Source organism: Physeter macrocephalus, unplaced genomic scaffold, assembly GCF_002837175.3.
Source record: "Physeter macrocephalus isolate SW-GA unplaced genomic scaffold, ASM283717v5 random_91, whole genome shotgun sequence".
Classification (NCBI taxonomy): Eukaryota; Metazoa; Chordata; class Mammalia; order Artiodactyla; family Physeteridae; genus Physeter; species Physeter macrocephalus.
The window spans coordinates 28,630-40,904 of NW_021145386.1; the positions used below are offsets into that span (position 1 = coordinate 28,630).

The 12,275-nt window shown below is 58.1% G+C and overlaps 1 long non-coding RNA gene across 5 annotated transcripts in view; it reads right to left on the bottom strand.

Annotated features, from left to right (window-relative positions):
* The window catches only part of LOC114484859 (uncharacterized), a 32,099-nt gene that overhangs the window by 12,299 nt on the left and 7,525 nt on the right, over window positions 1-12,275 (bottom strand). The window contains exons 2-6 of one of the 5 annotated variants that reach the window (XR_003678226.2): window positions 10,510-10,664; window positions 9,264-9,394; window positions 8,763-8,917; window positions 7,327-7,414; window positions 3,529-3,864 (exon numbers count right to left, since the gene is read on the bottom strand). This is a non-coding gene — a long non-coding RNA (uncharacterized lncRNA). Of the gene's footprint in view, window positions 1-3,528; window positions 3,865-7,326; window positions 7,418-8,762; window positions 8,918-9,263; window positions 9,395-10,509; window positions 10,665-12,275 lie in introns of those variants that run through there. The other 4 variants (XR_003678225.2, XR_003678224.2, XR_003678223.2 and 1 more) reach the window with 4 other exon arrangements.

Consider the following 12,275-nt stretch of genomic DNA (forward strand, 5'->3'; position numbering starts at 1 on the left):
GCCTGGTGGTCTAGGAGGGAGCCAGGAGGGAGGGAGTGTTGAAAGGAAAGTGGGAGAAGAGAGATGAAGGCCCAAAGCCTCATGAGGTCAGGCTCGGCTGGCGGGGGCCCCAAGAAGATGGGGTAGCCATGGACACTCCAGCCTGGCGTGGGAGTTGGAAGTATAGTGCCTCCTCATCTCTATCAATCCAGGAAGACTGCCTGGGGAGGTGGCTCCAGGCGGGGGAGCACATGGGCATCAGGAGAGCTGAGGTGCATGGATCAAATGAGCAGGGGGGCCCATCCCGGGAGGGCTCCCCTGGAACGGGCTCTCTGACGCTAGTCTGTCCCCCCATCTCCACCATCGCAGAGGCAAAGACCCTCTCAGGGCGGGTTAAGGAAAATCCAGGCAAGGATAGGCCTCTCCTTTTGTCCCGGGGAAGTGAAACCCTGGGGCTGTTTGTGTGGTCAGCCTGAGGCCAGAGGCCTCCTGCTTGTCCTGCAGAGCCACGTGCCTCCCAGCCAGGAATGGAGGCCGGCAGATTCAGAGCTTCCCCCTGAACCCAGGATACCGGCAGACTTCCCTGCTGTCCTGGTGTCCTGGTGTCCTGGTGTCAGGCTGGGACAACCCCCCACACCTTATTCCCCACCGGCCATTTGGAAATATACCCCCTCTACCCCCTCTCCCCAAAGCTAGGGGTCTGTGACCCTCCTCAGATTTCTCAGGCAGGGCCAAGTCTCTCTCAGCTTAGGACAGGACTGTGCTTCCTTCCCCAGACCCTCAAGTCAGGGCCTGTCTCTTCCCTCAGACCCTCCAGGCTAAGCGAGGACCCCTCCCCCAGCCCCTCGGCCTCGTTCTGCCTTGGCAGCCCAGGAGGTGTCAACAGCCCTGCTAACCACAGGCAGACAGCCTTGGCTCCAGCCATCACCTCCCCCAACTCCTTTGGACACCTGACACGGCTGCTGCCTGCCCTGGGTCAGGGCCCAGTGCCCAGGACCCATGAGCCAGGCAGCTGTCGGGATTTCCGGCTCAGGGGGCCTCCGGGGCTGACACCTCTCAACCACTTTCTCGTCTGGACTCTCCTGGCCAAGTCTGTGCTCTTCTGGGGTCGGTGTCTGGATCCTGGAGCATTTGTCATGGGAAGGGAGGGGGACACAGCAGGGAGCAGGTGGCCTTGGGTGACCTCAAGCCCAGAAGACTAGCACAGGCTCCCAGGATGTGTCCTTGAGCCCCAGGAATGAGGGAAGAAGTGGCTGACGACCCCTGGGAGGGGGGTTCACCAATGCAGGAGAAAGGTGCCCATGCAGGCCTCTCATTCTTGGTTTGGCCACCCTGGTGGGCCTGGGACACTACAGTGATCAGGGCATTTTGATGGAAATACCTGTTTCATGGATCCCCAAGACAAACCAAGAAATCTCCTTTTGCAATGACGTAACAGGAGGCAACACAAGGTAGGGTCTGGAGTCTGACAAACCAGGTCTAGCCAGCTCAGGCTCTGAGGAGATGACCGAGTCTGTTTCTTCACCTATCAAATGGTGCTGCCAGTAACTCCCTCCTGAGAGAACGCTATGAATAATCGAAATTTCACACATGAAGCTCAATGAACGTGAATGGCTCTGCTTTAGGCAGCCCGGACCCCACTAGAGGCTCCGAACCTGCTCCCTCCCTGGAGCTCCCTTTCCCTTCTAGGCCCCTCTGGGCAGAAGACAGGCAGGCAGCCCTCAGCCGCTAGCCCCACTGCAGCCTGGGGCAGACCAAGCTGAGACCTGGGGGGAAGGCGAAGGCCTAGGTGGGGCAAGGACCCAGAAAGCCAGGCGGGTCTCCTCCTGGGTGGGACCACTGGCAGGCCCCCGGCCCACCCTCAGGTCTCTGAGCAATGGGGACTGGACTGGCTGAGTGCCTTCCTGCTCCCGCCTGGAATCCTCAGGCCACCCCAGGGTTCAGTCACCCTCTGTACCCCGACCCTGGCTCTGGCCCCCTTCCAGGCCAGCATGGACTTTGGCCCCAGCTCCTCTGACAAGCAGAGAGGGAGGACACCGGGCCCACCCCCACTGCAGACCGTTTTTAGCCCCCAAGGAACTCGGCGTCCTCCCAGCAAGGGTGCGTGGGTCTTAGCTGGGTATTAATAGCTCAGCTGGAGGAGGTGACTGGGACTTTCACAGCCAAACCCTGAAGGCCTTGCATCCTGGGCAGGCAGGGCAGCCCTCTTGTTGTCCACATGTCCTCTACTGGCTCTCCACCATTCCTGTCCCCCAGGGGTTCTCTCATCTCCCTCCAGCCCCCACCCCCTCACACATGCCTGGTTCCCCCCTTGTTGAATCTCCCTGTGCTCCCCTGTGGGGAGGGGGAGACCGCTGGGGTCAGGACCCCAGCAGTGGGTCAACAGCTGAGGCTGGTTCGTGACCAGGCCTTGTGGGAGATGAGAACAGAGAGGCCTGTGATAAGGCTTCCTCCTTGGCACCCTTCTCTGCCCGCTGGCCTCTCATTCCTGCTTGCCTCCTCCATCCTAGCTCCCCAACCGGCGGCTGTGTGGGCTTGTCCCCAGATCTCCGGCCATGCTGGGCCCAGAACGGAGAAGAGGTGGGAAAACCTAGCTGGCAGAATGGAGGCCTGGAAAAAATGCCCGGGACGGTGCTGCTTGCACACGGCTCAGAGGGGCAGCTGAGTCCTGAATTGGCTGCAGGGTCACCTCTCTGGGGCAGCCTGGGAGTAACAGGGCCCTGGGTGGTGACTGGGGACCTAGGGCCTTGGCACAGTTCCTCTCCTGAGACCCCCTGCCCCCCATGCCACAGAAGCATCTCACACACCTGCCTCGACCACTCACCCTCACTGTGTTAACTCATCTACCCCCCACTCCAAGGCACACAGCCTTGAGGGTAGAAATCAGCAACACAGATGGAGCATGATCAACATGGAGGCGGGTGCTGTGATCATCCACGTTTCAGAGATAAGCAACCAAGGCTCCCATCCTGAGGGCAGGGAGCTGGGACTGGAGGCCAGGCCCCCAGCCTTGCTCTAGTGGCTTTGGACATCAGATCTGTGCCCAGTCCTTTTCACACTCATGGTCAATCCCTGGAAGCCCCGTCTTATTTATCACAGGCATCCCTCTGTCACCGGTCCTGGCACACATCACTTCCAGGATAGAGCAGGCAGGCTTCTGATTCTTTGGGGACCTCCTTCTCAGTTAGCTATGGCCTTCAGCACTGGACTGATTCTGACCTCTAACCTCTGACCCTACCTCAGCCTGAGGCCTGACCTTCACCCCAAACTGAGCTTAGCTCTCCATCCCCATCAAGTTCTGAGCAATAGCCCCTGCCCTCCGACCCCTGACTCCAAGTCAATTCTGGACCTTTGACCATTGGACAAGAAGCCCAACCCTTTGATCTCTGACCTCAGCTCCCGTTTAAGTCTCAGCCCTTAGGCCCAGCTAGAATCCAGGCCACCACCTGCTGATTCCCGCCCCAGGCTGAGCCCCCAAGCCAGCCCCAGGCCTAGTCCCTGTCTCCCTTCCTGAGCCTCAGTCCTGGACTCACCCCGGCTCCCAGCTCTCAGCTTCTCAGCCTGGAGGAGGCCCTGCATTCTCCTCACACTCATTCAGCCACCTCCACCCTGAGTTTTGAAACAAGCTGACACAAGGAGCACATCACACCAGGCGATTTATGACTTGGACTAGCAGAGGCTGGAAACATATGCTGTTTCTGGGCTGGATCTTGTTGTTTGGACCACGGGGAAGCAGAGCCCACAGCAGAGGGAAGGGAAACAGATGGGCAGATGGGCCCTCGTGCACACAGACACCACGTGGTGGGGCGTAGAGGCCCTGGGCGACCTGGGGCTGAGGCCATGCTCTTCTGGGGCAGAGAGGCAGGCGCACCCACACACTCGGCTCTGGAGGAAACAAATTATGATAAATGGGACACTCCCCTCAACTCCTGCACCTAGTTTTCTTTTTAGCCACAGAACCCATATTCACAGCAGCTCAGAGTGGAAACTGGGTCCAAGTCCCAGCTCTCCTTCCCACAGGCTGTGAGCCCTGGAGCATGCCGCTTAGCCTCAACCTCCAACAGTGTCAGCAGCCTGATCTGTAAAATGGGGATGTGATGCTACTTGCCTCGTGGCATTTTTTGAGGACAAATGCAACTGCTGAGGCAGAGGCCCGGTGCATGCCTGGCACACGGCAAGAGCTCATGAAGGAGCAGCTACTAATATTTTATCAAAGATCAAAGTCCAGCTGTTCCAACTGGAGGGTCAGTAGCCCCCCCCTTCTGCTCCCACCCTAGGGCTCCTGGGGGACACAGTTTGGAAACGCTTGACCAAGATTCTGGGCTGGCAGTAGGACCAAAAGTAGCATTAGCTGACGATTATAGAAGCCAGAACTGCATGGAATTTGTCAGCATGGAATTAGGTCACAGAATTCTTAAAACAAAGAAGCCACAGAAGCCAAAAACACTCAACATCTGATCTCCTGGGCCAAGATTGGCGTGGACCAACCAAGAAAGAATGGATCCCTGCCTTGGACAGCAGGCTGTGGCACCGTCACATGCCTGTGGGCTTTTCCTGAGTGTCCTGGAGCATCCAGGGAGTGGAGGGCCTCCGGCTCCATCATGATCTCCAAAGCCCCGCATTTCCTGGAGATTTCCTGCTTCCCCATCGTCACTCTGCTCAGGTGTCCGGAAAGTCCAGCTGCTCTTGGGTGCCCCCTCTCCTTGGCCAGATCGCCTCTATGACTCCTCCCAGGACTCCCCTGCCCTGCTGCTGAGGTCCCTTGAGTGAATCCCAAAGGGCCATCCCTTAGCATCCCTGCTGCCCTCACTGGTGCCCAGGCCCTGCAGAGTGGGCTTTGGACACACCGGTAACCTTGGGCCCTACCCACTCTGGGCCAACATTTCCTCAAGAGTGAAGGAAAGGAGTTGGCCCCATGGGGAGAAGGTGAGCACCTGTGCACTGGGAACCCACTGTGCCCCAGGCGTTTTACATCCATCATCTCTGATTCAGGAAACAGAGGGTAGGACAGGGGGAGTGACACTCCCATGGCCACACAGCTGGGAAATGGCAGGGGGAGGATTTGACCTAAAGCTGCTGCCCTGAGAGCAGAGGCAAGAAGTGAGGTCCCAAGTGTGGGTGGGCTACCCTCAGTGTGCAGCTGCAGAGACCTACAGGCAGCACATCCTGCATCCCGATCGCTGGGGGCTCCCAGCCTCCACCATGGCTGGCTGAGCCCCGCCCCTGGTGCCATTCCCACATGACCCTTCCAGGTGACTAATGAGGGCCTGGGCACCACTCAATAATTGGCCTCATTAGGCGGCTGGGGCTGCCCAGGGGATGGGGTGGCGGATGCTGGGCCCCGCGGGGACAGACCAGACAGCCTCCCGTTAATTACCTGCAAAATCAGACAATTAGGTCTCCTGCCACCCACCTGCCCACGTCCTGCTGGCCCCTAATTATCGACGGCTGCTGAGCAGGCTGGGAGTGACCTGGATTTGGACTGATGACCAGTCACTGCCATCTCTCCCATCCCCCACCCTGCATCCCTCACAGGCTGTGGACAAAGAGAGCTGGCGGGGGAGGGTTCTCTCAGGGATCTTCCTGTAGCCCCATTTTCCCAGCCCTGGACACTTCCCATCCACTATCTCTCCTGCCGAGGGCAGCTCTAGAAGAGAAGAGATGGATGTGTGGAGCCCCGGTAGCCCTCAGGGTGGAAGATGGGTGGACTGCTGGGGGAGGGGCAAAGACCTAGAAAGTGGAGTCCAAGAGGTGCGGGGGCTGATGAAGAGGCTGGCCTCCCCCTTGGGCCTGGCTCCTCCAGGGAAAAAATGCCAGACTGTATTCAGGTGTAAGAATGGCCGAGAAGATGAAGCTGAGACCCCTCCTGTGGGCCCTGGCCCAGCCCAGGGGATGCTTGGGGACCTGGGCCTGAACTTGGAGTCCCCCCACTCAGAAGGAGAGATGGACCTAGACAAAGCATGACCATGATACAGCTTGTGGTGTTGGGGGAGGTGTGGAGAGAGGGGCTTGGCCTGGCTGGGGTGGTCCTGGAAGGCCTCCCAGAGGTGATGACCTTTAGGCTGAGCCAGGTTGGAGGGTGCACCGTTCCAGGCAGAGGGAACAGCACATGTGAGGGCCTGGAGGTGCATCCTTTTCTGCTTTTGCTGAAAGCAGTGACAGTGAGGCTGGGTACCCCTCAGCAAGTATCTACCATGTATGAGGCCATCAGATGAGGGTGGCTGGACTGGCCCTGCCCCAGGAGGGCTGTGCAGGGGAGCTGGGATGGGGGGCAGGGATGCAGGCACAAGCCAGACAGACATGAACCCCAGGCTTCATGCAGCTTACAGTCTCACAAGGCACATTTTGTTCCTGTTCTTGTGTTGTGTGGTAGGTCACCAATGTCCATTATATGGTGTATAGTTGGCTGGCTGGATGGACAGACGGATGGCAGACTGAGCCCCCCAGGTGAAGATGAAGAGCTTGAGACAGAGCAGACCTGTTACTTCCCACCTTCTGTACCCTCCACCTCTACTAATGTCATGCAAGAGCCCTAGGCCAGAAAGAGGAGGGATCTTTCCCAGGCTCTGCACCTCCCTCCTTTGCATTTTATCTCCCCAACTGGCTCTGGCTTCCCCAGAGGTTGAGTACCCTGCCCTGTCTACCAATCTTGCACTGCAAGCCATTTTTACCTTTGCCTGAGGGAATAACCTTGTGAGACATTCAGCTGCGACTGGAGATTGGAGGGGGGATGGGGCCCAGGGGTTGGGACTCCTGAATCAATGTGATGGAGTATCAGTGAGAGGAAGCAGGGAGAGGAGCTCAGCCTCCAGAGCTCACCCACCTGGGTGGGATTTTTTTTGAGGGGGAGGTCAATTACATTTGTGTTTATTCCTTATTTATCTCTTTAAATATAGTATTTGATTAATGTAAAGGAATATCTGTGACAATACATAACATAATAGACACTGGTGACCTATTGCACAGCACAAGAACAGGAAGGAAGTGTGTCTCCTGAGACTGTAAATGCCATGAGGCCTGGGGTTCACGTCTGTCTTGCTTGTACCTGCATGCCCCACCCCCAGCACCACAAATAGCGCCTGGCACCCCATGGGCCAGTAACAGATGTTCATTGGTGGAATCTCCCTCTGTGTGCCACCCCTACCCAACTCCTGCCTCCCCCAGTGTACCAAGAATCTTGGTTTATCACTTCTGCTCTTTTGTAAAAGCTTTATCATACACATATGAATGCCTACAACAGTATTGTGTAGTTTTACTCTGCTGGGGGACTTTATAAAAATGGCTTTGAACTGAATGTAGTTTCTTGCAATTTGTGTTCTTCATTCTACATTATGGTTTAGGACTCACCCCTGCTGCTGTGGGAGCTGTGGTTGATTTCTCAATTCTCCTGTTACTGGATGTTTGTGTTGCTCTTAGTTTCTCCTCAGGAACAGTGCTGCTAAAAACATCATTATTTTGGGGGGATTTTATTATCATTATTGTTATCACTTGTCTTGTTTCCATCCCGGCGGAGTACACACTCCCTCTTCTCCCCGACCCCCCTGCACACACAGTTACTTCCCAGGCACACTGGTGCCCCAGAACGAGGCTCCCTGTGACCTGAGCCAACCCTGGAGGGGTGGGGGATGGGTAGGTCTGGGTAGAGCCCAGAGTCCCCACCCTCCTTGACCAGCCCCCCTATGTGCAGAGGACCCCAGATCCTGCCTGGCTTAGGGCCTCCCGGACCCAGACACAGCCTCCACTCTGCTCTGAGGGGTGGTCACACGGTGGGCTCTCTCAGCCCTGTACCAAGGGTGTGACAGGAAGCCTGATGCTACCTCTCCAGACACATGGAGCAGGTGGGGCTGGGAGAGGAGGCCTTGGAGTGCCCAGGAGTCAGATGCTTAATTTTGCAGACGCATCCAGTTTTTGGATGAGGATTTGGGGCTCAGTGTCAGGCCGCAGGGCAGAGCTGGGGACCAGGACCCCAGATCTGCGCCCCCTGCTGTCACTGCTTGCATTCAACAGGGCTGAGCTGAAGGGGGGCGGTCTCCTCCAAACACACAGACTTCCTGCTGGAAGGAGCCCACTGCTACCACCCAGCAAGGCTGGCCCCCTCCATGGTGTGGGGCCAGGGATCAGGGCCAGCTTTCACCCCCAGCTCTGCTCCAGAAGCTCTGGCCTCCCTGGAGAGAAGTGGGTGAGAAAGGGCCGTTCCCTTGAATGTCCTGCACCCCTTCCCACTTGCCAGCACCTGCGTTTCTCCAGCTCCTTTCAGGGAACCCCCTCCCCACTGCTGCTGCAACATTCCCTCCGGGCTCCCACCCCCACAGCGCCCCCCCCCCCTCCGGCCTCGGGGCGGGAGCACAGTAATTCGAGTTATTTTTAGCCAAGCCGCATCCTCCTAGAGACTCGAGTCAAGGGGAAACCGCCCCCGCACCTCCAGGAGCTGCTTGCAAAAAAAGATCGATTAAAACCAGTGCTTGGAGGGCTCGTGCCAGGCAGGCGGGCCACCTCTGAGACAGAGCGAGGACCCTGGGCCTCTCACCCGCGGGCTCCCCGTGCTGGGGCCCGGTTGTTAGGGGTGGCCGGGGTTCCCCACATACCCCTCACTGCCACCACAAAGCAGCTGTCCTCAGCCCGCCCTCTCCTGGCCCCATCCCCATCATCCCCGCGGGTGGTGAAGAGGGAGTCTGGGGAGCCATCCCCACTCTCCCATCCCCCTCTGGGCGGGGTGCCTTGTGGGTGGGCAGCCTACATGTTTCCAGGGGAATTTGGGGGGCAGGGAGGGACCCCTTTATCACCTGCCTGGCCTTCTGGCTGATTCAAGCCTTGTCCCAGAGAGGCTATCAAATGGGGCAGAGAGGGACTTGCCAGGCGGTCCAGTGGTTAAGACTCCACACTCCCACTGCAGGGGGTACGCCTTCAATCCCTGGTTGGGGGACTAAGATCCCACGTGCTGCGTGGTGTGGCAAAACAAAACAAAAACAAAAAAGAGGAACAGAGATCGTGGGCCAGGCCCCGTAAGCACTTGGCACGAAAGGGTCCCTGGAGCCTCCCCACAACTCCTAGTGTAGTAGGTGGTGCCCTCATCCCCATCTCAAAGGGAGGTCACGGAGCCACAGGAGGACAGAGTGTTTGCTCAAGGTCACCCAGCTGCTAAGTGTCAAGGCAGCATCTGGGTCATGCCCTCCAACCTTTACCAGTGGACAGACGGTGAGGCCTGAGAATGTGACGACCAACTAATGAACAGGTGTGGGGGGACACAGAAAGGAAGGACTGACAATGCTGTACGGGGTTCCCACCTGCCATGGATGCCACAGCACACTCTCTCAGAGGCACGCTCCTCAACTAGGACGTGGCCCTCCTTTTCCCAAGCTGTCATCAGTGTGCGTCTCAGGCAGCATCCAAGCCCAGAAGAGCTTCCAGGAGTGGCCTTGACAGAGGAGAGAAGGAGCTGGGAGACCTTGGGCAAGACACTTTACCTTTCTGGGCCTCTGTTTCCTCATCAGCAACATGGGATTAACAAGAGAAGCCACTCTGCGGGTGTGGCGAGCACTGGCAACAGCTGATGCACAGCTCCTGGCTCCCGGCCCTAGCAGGATGCCCCTTTCCTGCCCAGGCCCTGGATTTACGACTGTGTGCTGGAAGGTGAGGAAAGCCACTGTGGGCCAGGCCTCTGGGGCTTTGGGGGTGCAGTGTCAGCTCAGGGAGGCCCTGATCAGCTGGGGTCCGGCACCAGAGAGTCATAGGGAGCAAATGCCAGCTCGTGCCTGCTCAGCCCCTCCCACCTCTCCCTGACCTTACACGGCCTGCCTTTGAGCCCCAGCAGCATCCCTCCTCTCCCAGGAAGGCTGCAGAGTCCCTCTTCCAAACCCCAGAGGCTCCTGCCTAGATGGACCCCTCTCTGTTCTACATCTTGGGGTCCTGTGTGCCCACAGCTTCCTCCTGTCCCAGCCCCTGAGGCTCTGCACATAATAGATGCTCCAGGTGATCGTGGCAGTAGCCCTGGCCCAGCAGACATAAGGGTTTCGAGCTCAGGGCCTCACAGGGCCCATCCACCGATCTCCTAAGTGGAGCCAGGAATCACCCTTTCTGTTTGTTTGCTCCATCATGGAGAATCTCCCCCCAGCCTGTGTGGCTGACCCCATTTTACATGGGGCAGGGGCAGCAGGAGAGTGAGGTGTAGACCCTGGGAATTTGGGTGATTTGCCCAGGCACCCAAAGCTTAGAAAGGGTGGTGCTTGGGCCAAAGCCTGTTGTCTAGGGCCACAAGCCCTTCTCGTTCAGGGGCACTCAATGGGACCTTTAGGGTCCCTAGCTCTCCTGACTGTGCCCCTCTTCAGATCCCCAGCTCCTTTCTGCTCTTTTTGGTGTCCCCTGTTCCTCCCTAAACAGGGCCAGGCCTCCTCCCTCACTCAGTCCATTATGCGCTGAGCCTTCCCCAGACCTGCCCCCACACTGTAGGACACAGCCCTCCTGGTCCTCATTGCTTGCCCCAAACCCCCCTGGTCTGACCACCCTGGTTTCCTGCCTGACATTGCCACATACTCTCTGTGTGCTTTGGGCAAGTCCCTGCTCCTCTCCAGACCTCAGCTTCCCCACCTATCGGCTTGGAGGCGGGAACCAGATGATCTTCAAGGCCCCTGCCCCAATGCTGGTTTTCTCAACTCTGCCAGGGCCTCCTGGGTCGCAGCCTCTGTGTCCTGGGAGAGAATAGGGACTTTGAGAGTTGGGGGTTTGAAACCTTAGGGAGGTGATAGCCGCCTTGTTCATTCAGAATAATTATTGCAAAAGCGACTACACCCTTCCCTCTCCCCCCCTTAAAGAATCTTCCACCTGATCCTGAGGCAGGGGTGGTCCTGGGATCCAGCCCCTGGGCCATAACGGGGGCTGAGAAAGGAGCCCTCCCCTACCCGCAGCCTCTCTTTCCCTGGGCTAGGAAGGCACACACAGGCCATAGGGGCATCCAGGCAGGATGGGGCTAAAGGAGAAAGGGGAGCTGGAGGGGCTGCGGTTGCCATGGCAGTGACACTGCTGGCTCTACTGGAGGCTGCTGGGGGGAAGAGAGGGGGTCCTTCCCAATCCTCAGCTTCATTGTTCTTTTTCACATGCTCTTTTTTCACCTCAGAGGCAGGGGTGAGAGTTGAGGGAGCCCCTTAGAGGTGCAGTCCTGTCCAGCCCGCTCTCCTGCCCACCTACTCCATCCCTCCCTTCCTGGCAGGTCAGTCCTCTGTACTGCTGAGCGCCCCCTTCTTCAAGCCTGGCCAGTCCCTGCCTGCCTGAGGCCCACAGACCCCAGCCCCGCCCCAAACTGGCAGGAGCCTGCCCTCCTCCCAGGGACACTGCCACCACCACCAACACCCCCTCCTTTCTAGGCGTGTTCTGGGAGGGCCCTGTGGGTCTGAGTGGAGGCAGAGCCAGCACAGTGGACCCCGCCCCCACTCTGGGCATCTGTTGGCCATAGAGGCCAGGGCTTCTTCCAGGTCACCGGTCAGTGTCACAGGGCTTCCTCCATGACCTCACTGGGCACACACCATCCCATGCTCCTCTGGTCCTGGGGGGCATCTGGACCACAGCAGCTCTCCATTTGGCTGTGGGACCTCTAGCAAGTCATGCCCAAGGACTCCATCTCCCCATCTGTGAAATAGGGTGATGGGAACCCTGCCAGCTCCCAAGGCTGCTGTGTGGTCTCGGGAATGCTCAGCCAGGCCCCAGGAGGCTTCCTGCCTGCTCGGCACTCCCTCCACTATCTCTCTCTCCATTGTCACAAGTGAAGAGACTGAGGCTCAGAGAGATGAAGTCACTCCACTGGTGAGCAGTGGTCAGAATTTGAACCTGAGGGACTTCCCTGGTGGTCCAGTGGTAGAGAATCCGCCTTCCAACGCAGGGGACGCGGGTTCGATCCCTGGTCAGGGAACTAAGATCCCACATGCCACAGGGCAACTAAGTCTGTGCACCACAACTACTGAGCCTGTGCACCTCAATGAAAGACCCCGCGTGCCACAAACTACAGAGCCCATGTGCCCTGGAGCCCACGTGCCACAACTAGAGAAAGAAAAACCCGCATGCCACAACTAGAGAGAAGCGCTGCGCCGCAATGAAGAGCCCGTGCACCACAACAAAAGATCCCGCGTACCTCAATGAAGATCCCACGTGCAGCAACTAAGACCCGATGAAGGGAGGGAGGGAGGGAGGAAGGGAGACAGGGAGGGAAGGAGGAAGGAATTTGAACCCGAGTCAGTCTGATGTCAAAACCCGTTCCTTGGGCTTCCCTGGTGGCGCAGTGGTTAAGAATCCACCTGCCAATGCAGGGG